This window comes from Macrotis lagotis, chromosome 2 (assembly GCF_037893015.1).
Source record: "Macrotis lagotis isolate mMagLag1 chromosome 2, bilby.v1.9.chrom.fasta, whole genome shotgun sequence".
Classification (NCBI taxonomy): domain Eukaryota; kingdom Metazoa; phylum Chordata; class Mammalia; order Peramelemorphia; family Peramelidae; genus Macrotis; species Macrotis lagotis.
This window is the reverse complement of record NC_133659.1, coordinates 25,315,719-25,328,029: the sequence shown is the minus strand read 5'-3', so window position 1 is coordinate 25,328,029 and position 12,311 is coordinate 25,315,719.

Below are 12,311 nucleotides of genomic sequence, written 5' to 3'. Positions count from 1 at the left end.
AACGAATCAATCGCCAGGCCTGGAGTCAGAAAGACTCATCTTCCCAAGTTCAAATCTGACTTTAAACACTTGCTAGATGGGTGACCTTGGACAAGTTACTTCACCCTGTTTGCCTCAGTTTCCTCAGCTGTGAAAATTATCAGGAGAAGGAAATGGCAAACCACATCAGCATCTTTGCCAGCATCTATGGGGTCATGAAGCTTCAGACACAACTGACCAATAGCAACCCCTTTAGCTACTCTATGTTTCCACTCAAACTGTCTATTTGCACTTCCCCATACATGATAACTCATTTCCCACCTCCATCTTTGCACAGGCTGTCCCTTATCCTTTTTTGTCCAGAGGGCTCTTCCTTCTTACTTTAACTTCCTAAAATCCTTGGATTTCTTCAAGACTTACCTCAAATGCCATTTTCTACAAGGAGATTTTTGTGGTCATCCCAGGTGTTAGTGCCAACCCTCAACAACATCAATGTGTATTTTCTTTGTAATAATTTCTCTGTGTGTTTATACTCACTCTTAAGACTTCTCTACCTACCTGCCAGCATACGTCTTACATTGGAGATGTCTTTGCCCCATGGCTCCCTTTTGTTTTAAAAAATAGATTTTTCCAATGACATGTAAAAACAATTTTCAACATTTTTTTTTAAAAAATGAGTTTTAAAGTCTCTCTCTCTCCCCCCCTTTCCCTCCTTTGAGAAGACAATCAGGAGATTATATATGTAAAGTCATGCATAACATACTTCCATATTAGTCATATGGGAAAAGAAGACAGACAAAAATATACAATAAAAATACAGTGTTAAAAAGTATGCTTCACAGAACCAAGAGAACATCGTAACTACATTGCTATCATTATAACATTAATAACAACATTGAAAGATGATCAACAATAATGGATACACTTCTCAACAGTTCAGAAGTCAAAGACAACTCTGAGAGCCCTGCTATGGATAATGCCATCCACATCCAGAGGGGGGAAAACTGCAGGGTCTGAATGCATACTATGTTCAATTTTTTAATGCTTCTTTTATGTCTTTCTTACTTTCTCATGGTTTTTCTTTCCCCTTAGCTCTAATTCCTCTTTCACAACATGACTATTATGTAAATGTGTTAGACATAAATGTTGATGTACAATATTTACCAGACCATTCACTGCCATGGGGAGGGAAGAGAGGGTGGGAGAAAAATGTGGAATGCATAAATTTGCAAATACATAAATGTTGAAAAATGATCATTGCATGTAATTGGAAAAATAAAATAAATATTTTTCAATTTTGCTTCAAATTGCATTCTGACTCCGTCAGTTATCTCTCTGGAGATAACTTTGGAATTGTCTTGGATCATTGTATTGAAACTAAAAATAGTTCTGCTCATTTCACTTTTCATCAGTTCATATAAGTCTTCCCAGGTTTTTCTGAAACCATCCCACTTGGCATTTCTTATAGGATAATAGTATGCTATCACAGTCACAGATTACAGCTTATTGAGCCATTTCCCAATTGTTCTAATTCTTTGCCACCACAAAAAGAGTTGCTATAAATAGCAACATTTCCCTTTACTTTAAAATCTCTTTGGTACATAGAACTAGCAATGCTATTGCTAGATCAAAAGGTATGTTCACAGTTTCACAGCCCTTTGGGCATAGTTTCAAATCATTCTCCAGAATAGTTGGATTAGTTTGCAACTTCACCAATGGTGAATTTTTCCACATTCCCTCCAGTTTTTCTCACTGTCCTTTTCTGTAACTAGTCAATCTGATAGATATGAAGTGATTTTTGAGTTATTTTAATTTGCTTTTCTCTAATTAATTCTTTTCATATGACTAGTCTTGATTTCTCCTTTTGAAAAGTGTCTGTTGATGTCTTTTGATCGTGTATCAACTGGGAAATTTCTTATGTTCTTATCAACTTGATTCAGTTCTCTCTATATTTGAGAAATGAGGCCCTTATCAGGAAAACTTGCTGTACATTTTCCCTCCATTTTCTACTTCCCTTCTAATCTTGACTTAATTAGTTTTGTTTTTTCAAAACCTTTTTTTTTTACTTTATGTAATCAGTATCATCTATTTTGTATCCTATCATTTTTTCTAACTCTTGTTTGGTCATAAATTCTTTTACTATTCATGGATCAGGTCGGTAAAATTTTCCATGCTCCACTAATTTGATCACAATATCATCCTTTTTGTCTAAATCATGTACCCATTTTGATTGTATCTTGGTGTACACTGTGTGATGTTCATCTATATTTAGTTCCTGCCAAACCGCTGTTGAATTCTCCCAGAAATTTTTTGCAATTTTTTGCCAAATAATGAATTCTTGTCCCCAAAGCTTGAATCTTTGGGTTTATCGAACTCTAGATTATTTTAGTCATTCACTTCTATGTATTTTGCATCTCATCTATACTCCTTATCCAGTACTCTGTTTCATTGTTTTGATAATTGTTTTGTTGATTACTGTTTTGTAATACAGTTTGAGATCTGGTATTGCTACCATCTCCATATTTTTTCCCATTGATTCCCTTGATATTCTACCAGATTAATTTTGCTTTTATTTTTCCACTTCTATAAATATTTTTGGTAGTTTGATTGATTTGACACTGCATGAGTAAATTAATTTCTGTAATTGTCATCTTTTTTATATTGGTTCAGTCTACTCAAGAACCATTAATATTTCTCCAAATGTTCAGATCTGACTTTATGAATTTGTGTTATTATGGTTCCTGAGTTTGCCTTGGAAGAGAGATTCCCAAGTATTTTATATTGTCTAAATTATTTTGAACCAATTTTTTCTTCTTATCTTTTCCTGCTGATGATTTGTGTGGGTTTATTTTCTACTCATCAATTTGGTGAAATAAGCTGTTAATTATTTATTTTTTCCTTTTTTTTTTTTTTTTTTTTAGTTTTTGCAAGGCAATGGGGTTAAGTGGCTTGCCCAAGGCCACACAACTAGGTAATTATTAAGTGTTTGAGACCAGATTTGAACCCAGGTACTCCTGACTCCAGGGCCGGTGCTTTATCCACTGCGCCACCTAGGCGCCCCTTAGCTGTTAATTATTTCAACTAGTTTTTAGCTGATTCTTCAGGATTCTCTAAGTATACCACCCTATCTTCTGCAAAGAGTGATAGTTTTGTTTTCTCATTGCCTCTTCTTATTCTTTCAATTTCTTTTTCTCATCTTATTCCAGCAGCTAACATTTCTACTACAATATTGAGTAATAGTAGTGATAATGGGTTATCCTTGCTTCCTGATATTATTGAAAAGATTTCTAGTTAATCCCCATTACAGATAATGCTTGTCCTTGGTTTTAGATAGCTACTACTTATCATTTCAAGAAAAGCTCCATTTATTCCTTTACTCTGTAGTATTTTGAATAGGAATGGGTGTTATATTTTGTCAAAGACTTTTTCTGCATCTATTAAGCTAATCATATGACTTTTGCTGGGTTTGTTATTCATATGATCGATTATTCTGATAATTTTCTTAATATTGAACCAGTCCTATGTTTCTGGTTTAAATCCCACTTGGTCACAGTATATGCTCTCATTATAAGATTGCTATAATTTCCTTGCTAGTATTTATTTAAAATTTTTACATCAATATTCATTAAGGAGATTGGTCTATAGTTTAATTTCTCTGGGGTTTTTTGCCCTTCCTGGTTTAAGTATCAGCACCATATTAGTGTCATAAGAGAAATTTGGTAGCATTCCTTCTGTTCTCTTTCTTCTCACTGGTGAGCCTCTGGTGTGGGCTATCACCATCCTTAAGGGCCCAGGTTATGCTCAACACACATCCACTCCTCTCTTTACCCTTTGGACTTCTCTATCTCCCTGCCAACTACCATGTTCTGGATGAGTATCACCCCCTCCCTAACTTTTCTTTCTGTGTTGTCTTCTCCTATTAGAATGGAAGCTCCTTGAGGATAGGCATTGTCTTGATTGCTTGTATTTCTATTCTCAGAGCTTAGTACAGTGTCTGGCACTTAATAAGTTCTTAATAAATATTCTATTGAACTACTCTTCTCTCTCTGTCTCTTTCTCTTGCTGTCTTTGTCTCTCTCTGTCTCTCTCAGATAGATCAGTGGACCTGAACACAGAATGACCTGAGTTCCAGTCCAGCCTTGGACACTTACTGGCTGTACAACCTTGAGTAAGTCCCTTAACCTTGGCTTGTTTCAGTTTCCTTTATTGAAAATGAAGATAATAACAGTGCCTTCCTTGAAGACTGGTGAGGCTCAAATGAGGTAGAAGCTGTAAAAAGCATTATTCCAAGTGTATGGCACTTATATAAACATTTCTTCCTTTCTCTTCTTTCCCTACGTGTTTATCTTTTATCTGTTTATTCTTTTCTCCCAACAGAATTCACATTCTTTGAAGACAAGGAATGTTTCATTTTTGTCTCTGATCCCAGCACCTGGCAAAATGTTTAACTCACAGTAGATTTCTCATGCATGCGTGTTGATTGAATACATGTGAGGTTGAGTGGAGATGGGGAGTGAGGAGGTTTTGAGCATTTGCTTGAAGACCTAGAACTGAGGTTTATTGCACATCACTTCCTTTCATCTTTATTCCCACCCAAGTGACGTTTTTGCTCTTTCCCAACTATGAGAGTTCATTTCCCACCTCCATGCCTTTGCTGTCCTCTATCCTCTTGGAACAGAAGCATAGATACTTTGCACAGCTACCTCTCTTGCCCCATCACATACTTCTTCATACTTATCTAGGTCCCTATTCCTCTCCAAGAGTTTAGGAAAGGGTATTAACTGGGGGAAACCTGTATGATCAAGCCTCTATATTAAACTCTCCCAGGCCAGCCTCCTCACAGAACATGAGGAGAAGGGAAGGAATGGCAAAGGACAGACATTTATTGTTAAAAGGACTCTAAGGAATCATTTGTTCCAATTTGTGCCTGAACAAGTGTCCCCTTCTCCACCACAGCAGACCTCCAGGGGAGAGACTCACTATTCTCCAAGACAGCCCATTTCACTTTGGGTTAAAATCTCTTTGAAGAAGACCACCTCACGTTTTTCTGTTAAGCCCCCAACATTGGATCTTCTTTTCTCCAAGTTAAACTTGCTCAACTCCTTTAACTGGTTTGCCTATAACAAGGACTTCCTTTTTCTGTCTTTTGTGAAATGTTGGCCCCTCTATTTATCAAGTCAAAATCCTTTAAATATAGCTTCAAACTCAGTCCAACCCATCTCTCCCTGTCTTCTGGCTCCTTTTCTGATGTCTAGAAATACACTCATATCTTCCCCATCCTCAAAAAACTTTTACTTGATATGACTATCCTCAAGAGCTACTGCTTGAAGACCTTTCTCTTGCTTATTACCTAATCTCATTGAGAAAGCTTCCCACAATATGTTGCCTCTATTTCCTTTCCTCTCACTTAATTCTTAACCCCTGTAGTCTGGCATCTGACCTCATCATTGAACTGCCATTGTTTTCTGTCAAATCACCAATGGTCTCTTAATTGCCCAATCTAGCAGCCTTTTCTCAGTTCCCATACTCCTTGGTCTCTCTGACACTGACAGTAGCTCCTGACATTGCTGGTCAACATATTCTCTTGAATATTCTTTCTTCCCCCTCTGATTTTTCAGAATGGTGCTTCTGGCCCTACTTGTCTGGCCACTTCTTCTTAGTCTCCATTGCTAGATCTTCCAAAGTGCTTTTTCTCTTCTCTTTCGTTTTTTTTTTTAACATTGATTTTTAAAAAATTTTTCACTTGAAAAGATAAGCAATATGATATCCATTATACATGTGAAATTTTGCAAAACATATCTATATTAACCAGATTGCAGAAAAGGCAAGAAAAACAAAGTGAAAGAAAATATACCCCCATCTGCACTCTTGAGTCCAACAGTTCTCTATTTGGAGATGGATAGAATTTTTTTTTTTTTTACCATGAATCGTTTGGAATTTTAAGAGTCATTGTATTGGCCAGAATTTCTAAGTATTTCACAATTGACTATCTTTTCATTATTACTGTTACTATGTATATTTTCTCTTGGTTCTGCTTACTTCCCTTTCTATCAGTTTATATAAATCTTCCTAGATTTTCCTGAAACCATTTCCTTCATCATTTCTTAACACTATTGTATTTCCTTATAATTATATGCCATGCTTTCTTTAGCCATTCTCCATTTGATGGGTATCCTCACAATTTCCAATTCTTTGCCACTACAAAAAGAGCTGCAATAAATAATTTCATACATATGAGTTCTCTACCTTATTCTCTTATCTCCTCGGATACAGAATAAGTAGTGGTATTGCTGAGTCAAAGGGTATGTACAGTTTTATAGTTCTTAGGGTATAGTTCCAAATTGCTTTCTAGAATGTCTGGACTAGTTCACAACTCCACCAGCAATGTATTAGTGTACCCATGTCATTTTCTTTTCTTGTCATCTTAGCCAACTTAATGGAATTGTTTTAATTTTACATTTCTCCAAATAATAGTGATTTAGAACATTTTTCATCTGACTATCGATAGTTCTGATTTCTTCTTGTTGAAAACTATTTATTGATTAGAGAATGGTTCTTATTTTTATAAACTTTACTCATTTTCCTTTATATTTGAGAAATGAGGTTTTTATCAGAAAAAAACTTTCCACAAATTTTTTTTCTTCAGTTTCCTGCTCACCTTTTAATTTTGCTTGCATTTGGTTTATTTTGTGTAATTTTTTTTAAATTTTATGTAATGAAAATTATCAATTTTATCTCATATTGTCCTCTCTATCCTTTGTTTGGTCATAAAGTTCCCTTATCCATAAATCTGATAGGTAAAATTTCCCATGCTCCTCAAATTTGCTTATGGCCTTACCCTTTATCTCTAAATCATGTACCCATTTCAACCTTTACTTGGTGTTTAGTGCAAGATACTGGTCTGTGCCTAATTTCTGCCAGACTGCTTTCCAGTTTTCCGAGCAGTTTTTGTTGAATCGTGAGTTCTTGCCCCCGAAAGTTTGGATCTTCAGATTTCTCAAACACTAGATGAGTGTGACCTCTGCATACTAATACCTATTCTATTCTACTGATCAACCACCCTATTTCTTAACCATAGCGGATTGTTTTTCAGTTACTGCTTTGGAGTACATTTTGAGATCTGGTTCTGCAAGGCTGACTTTTCTTTTTTTTCCTTTGATTCTCTTGATATTCTTGACCTTTTGTTCTTTCTTTTCCTCTAAAGTACTATCTTACATGGTGATCTCATCAATTCCCACGAATTATATTATTATCTTGATTATACATCATTTGTATGTGAGCTCCTTGAAGTCAGGGATGTTTTTGCAGTCTTTATATGCCCTGTATGAATGGTTCCTGACATAAAGGAAGCCCTTATTAAATAATTCCTTCCTGATTGTCTGCTTCCCTCAGGACAATGAGGATAGACTATTAATGCCATTCCTAAATTAGGATCTCAGGACAAAACCCATTATCCCAAATGAAAGTAGAGCATGACAGGACAGTGACCTCCCCCATCCTAAATATCACACTTCCATTGATTATTAAATGATCCTCCTGACCTCCAGACAATGGGATTCCCTGTGGAGAAGTAGAGCAGGAGAGAACAGGAATCCCACAGTTGTCAGTGAGAGCAGGAAGATGATTGTTGGCCCCAAGAAGCTGACCTGGGATTAAGGATCAAGCATCCATGAGGCTCAGACCATCTGGGTTAATTTCTTTTCTAAAATAGATTCTTCCTAGACTGGAAAAGAGTTTGCAAACCTTGGATTTGGAAAATCCTAAGGGACACCTGAAGCCATCTTATCCAACCTCTTCACCCATTCTAGCTTCGTTTTTACACATAAGAAAATTAAGACCTGGCATATCACAACTGAGCACAGAGACTAATATCCAAGCTTCCAGTTCCATGTACTTTTCATGATTTCCTATGGCGCCATTTTAAAGGACTTTCTAAGAGTCTGAGCTACAGAGGCAATGTGTTGTGCTAGGATTCAGAAGACCTGGGGTCTAGCATTAACTTGGACCCTAATAATAATTTGATTTCTGGCCTCAGATAACTAATTTTTTCCTCTCTAGGCCTTAGTTTCTTGTCTGTAAAATGAAAAGTTAGAACCAGATGGTTTTTGAAACCCTCTTTCAACTCTGGATCCTGGGTGTACAAGGAGCAGGTCCCTAAGATCCCTTTGATTTATAACATTCAGTTTGGTATAATAGAAGGAACACTGGTTTTAGAGGAACTGAGCAACTGAGTTCAAATTCCACCCCCTAATACTTAACATCTCCCTAGGCTTCAGTTTCCTTTTCTGTAAAATGAGGGAATTGGATTCACTAGCCCAAGATCCATGAATCCTTTTGAAGATCCATGATCCCAAGTAGAGGAAGAAGGGACAGATAGTTAATCTGAAAAAAGATCCATGGTGGGGTGGGATGGAGGTAGGATTTAGTGAATTGTAAACTCATTATGAGTCATTAGGATGATGGGGCAGCCAGGAAGTCCAAAAGCATTTATTAACCACTCACTGTGTCCCAGTGCCTTGCTAAATCCTGGGGATATAAGAGAAGCAAAACAAATAAATCAACCACCCAATCCTGTTCTCTAGGATCTCCTGTGGGATCTTAAGTTGAATGGAGAGAGACAGAGTGTTTTGCCAAAAGCAGGTCATGGGCTCTGGTTAGACCAGATCTGAGAACTGTGTTCATTTTTGTCCCAAAGGCCAATGGGCTCTGGGAGCAGAGGGCCCCACCTCTTTGGGAGCCACTATGTCCTGGTAGGACTCTGGGAACCCCTGGATCAGACTAGATGTTGCCAGGGCCCCTCCTAACTCTCAGATTCTCTGATTTTTCTCTCTTCCCAGTCCTGATATTCTCTGTTTGGAGCTCTCTTCAAAATCTGATTTGGAGTTCTTAGGGAAGTTGCTGCCTGACCCTTCAGTTTGTTGGCAACTCCCTGTTCTCTATGGATGATGAAAAATTCAGGCTATGGCTTTGCCATCTTATGAAATATTAAAGGCTTGTATCTAGCAACTTCCCTCAGGGGCATTCCTGGTCCCTGCTCTGAAGACCTCTGGGCAAGTGAAAGCTTCTTAAGAATTTAGCCCATACTGACCTGACCCTGATCTGCATACTGAAGTCATAAAAACTTTGAGGTGGAAGTGATCTTAGAGACAAGAATGCCAGAGCTGGGAATGGACATTAGAACAGGAGATGTCAGACCTGGAAAGGGCCTTAGAACAAGGAATGTCAGAGCTGGGAATGGACCTTAGAACATGAGATGTCAGAGCTAGGAGGGGCTTGAGGGGCCTCAGAAGAGGAGATGTCAAAACTGGGAAGAGCCTTAGAACAGGGAATGTTGGAGCTTGGAATGGACCTTAGAACAGGGAATGTCAGAACTGGACCTTAGAATAAGGAATATTGGGATTGGGAGGGGCTTAGAACAAGGAGTGACAGAGCTGAGAGGGGTCTTAGAATAGGGAATATTGGGTTTGGAGAGGCTTAGAACAGGGAATGACGGAACTAGGAGGAAGTTTAGAACACGGGGCACTCAGTTCTGGAAGTCCAAAAAGACAAAAAGAGAGCAGTTCATTTCACCTCTCACTCTATCTGTCAAGACTTAATTCTTCTCCCTTCCCATGCCTACCCCATTTCTTGGCTAGCAATCATCCAGAAAGCATCCACAGTCACTGGGTCCTATGAGAGGAGCTCCTGTGTTTTTGTGGTAAGGGGTGAGAACATGTGACTGTTTCCATCAGAGGAAGCCTTAAAATTTCATCAGGCTAACTGGGGGACTCATCAGACTGATTGGTGTCCTTCTGAGTCCCTCCTGTACCCTATCTTTCTGGAGGCAGGTGGATCAGCACCTGGGGTCTTGGATACTGCAATTCAACAAATACTGATAGACATCTACTATATTTGCAGAACTTTGCTAAGCATTAGCGATACCGAAAACCTGTGAGAGGTCACTGAACCCACATGCTTCCCCATCTTAGGAGGCTTGCACCCTCTCAGAGATGAGTTCAGCAACATGACTCTATCTGACAAACCCTCCTGGAGGCTGAGCCAATATCCTGACTCCCAACACCACCATTGGGTTGTTTCTCTAATCTGTGCAGTTGCAGATTAATAAAATATAGATACATTTACAAGCTTTTCTGAATTCATGGAAGCTCTGGTCAGCATCCGTCTTCCAGAGCAGCAGATACAACCCCCAGCTCATATTTTATCTAGATTTTCCTTTAAAGTTTAATCACTTTGCATATATTAACTAATTTCAGTCTGTGAGGGAGGTGCTTTTACTATTATTTCGGTTTCACAGATGAGGAAACTGAAGCTCAGGATCAGTTCAATTATTTGGTTTTGGAACATTTACCCTGGAGAAGGGGAGCAGGGAGCTGTCACCCAGGATCAGACAGGTTGTCCTGGGAAAGAGAGATTATCTTGACCTCCGAGGATAGAGTCGCGAGCAATAGTAATAACAATGACAGCTAGGATTTATGTGGTGCCTATTGTATATCAGGGCCTGTGCTGAGCACAAAGAGTGTCTCATCTGAACCCTGAGAGGGTAAGGAAACTGAGGCAAACAGACGTCAAGTGATCTTTAGTCCTAACTCAGAGTGTCACATAACTATTATGTGTCTGAGGCAGGATTTGCCCTCGGGTTTTCCTTGCTCAAGGTCACATAGCTAGCAAATATCAGAGGCATGATTGGAACACTGTGCATTGCTTCACTAGGCATCCTCTCAGGGAGGTGGGGCTCTTTAAAATTATTTTGTACATCAAGAGGTGTTTAGAGGCTTGGAGTCAGGAAGGAATAAATGAAGAAGCAAAAAAAAAAATACTTACTAAGTACTGGTTGTATGATAGGCAGTGTTCTAAGTGATGCAAGTATTTGTTTTAGGGGGGTTTTTTTGCAAGGCAAATGGGGTTAAGTGGCTTGCCCAAGGCCACACAGCTAGGTCATTATTAAGTGTCTGAGACCGGATTTGAACCCAAGTACTCCTGACTCCAACGCCGGTGCTTTATCCACTATGCCACCTAGCCGCCCCTTGATGCAAGCATTTTAAAAATAGTCCCATTCTCAAAAGGCTTATAACTTAAAAAAAAAACTCAAGTTTTCACGAAGGGATATTATCTATAAAGATAAGACCAAACACAAAACCATGTTCCCCAATAACCTGAAGCATTCTTTCCCCTAAACCACCTCAGTCTCTGAAAAGAGTCAACTTGACTTGGTTTCCTTTTGCATAATTTTAATCCGACCAATTTCAATGAGTCCTCATTTCAGCTTCTACTGGCCTACATCCCCAAGATCACTCCTTATTCTTTGGGTCATGACTCCAAACTTGAACTCTGGAACTCCCAAGATCAGAGGCACAATCCCTTTCACCCAAAACAGAAAAGAACAACCTCAGAAGTCCAGGACCTGAGGCCACACAATAATAGGATTTAGAGCTAGAAGGAAGTCCATATAGTTCAGTCCTTTCATTTTACAGAAGAGGATGCCAGGGCCCAGAAAGGTTAAATTATTTATCTGACATCACAGGGAGAGATAGCAGCAGACTCTGGGTTTGAAACCAGAAATACTTCCCTGTTTTGTTTCACCTTCTGTAAGATTGTGAGTCTAAGTGCAGTGGGGGCAAAGCCCTAAGGAGAAATTTGGGCATCTGGGGCCAATTTGGTTGAATTGGAAGGCAAAGGGTAAGGGTAGGAGAAGTATTTATGGTTTGCTCATTCTTGAGTCAGACTGAGGCTCACTAAAAGGAGAGGTTATGGGCAATATAGAGGTAGTGAGAATAGAATATCAAAGGGATAAGCTGGGATGGAAAACATTATGATCCAAATATCAAATATCTTGGGGAGGTGAGGAAGTGACCTGGAGGTCCACAGAGGAGGATGCCAACATCTGAACAACACTGAATGACCTTTAAAGAAGGAGAGGTGAAACATCTTAAAATATTCCAGTAGATCTCAAATCTCATCTACATTTCCTCCATTGAGGCAGATTGCAACCCATCCATTCCTGCCCGTCCCTTATTCCCATCAGCCCATTTTCTCTTCTAATCATCCAATTCCTTGATGACATCATTTACTTCAGTTCTTCAAAGTTTCTTATTGGTAAGATCTTGAAGCCTGCTCATGCCCAGCATGGACTACTCCTCTATCCCTGGGTGATTGATAATCATCTTTAATTCTCTGATAAGAGAATTTCTGGCTTAACTTTCTTGCCGACATTAACTTTAGTTGAGCATGTCGCCCAACTAGCAAGCGTCTGCAAAATCAAACTCTGATGTTAGCTGAATAGTTTCCTGTTTAATATAGATCTTCTGTTGTCTGCTCTTTGATGGAGAAATCAT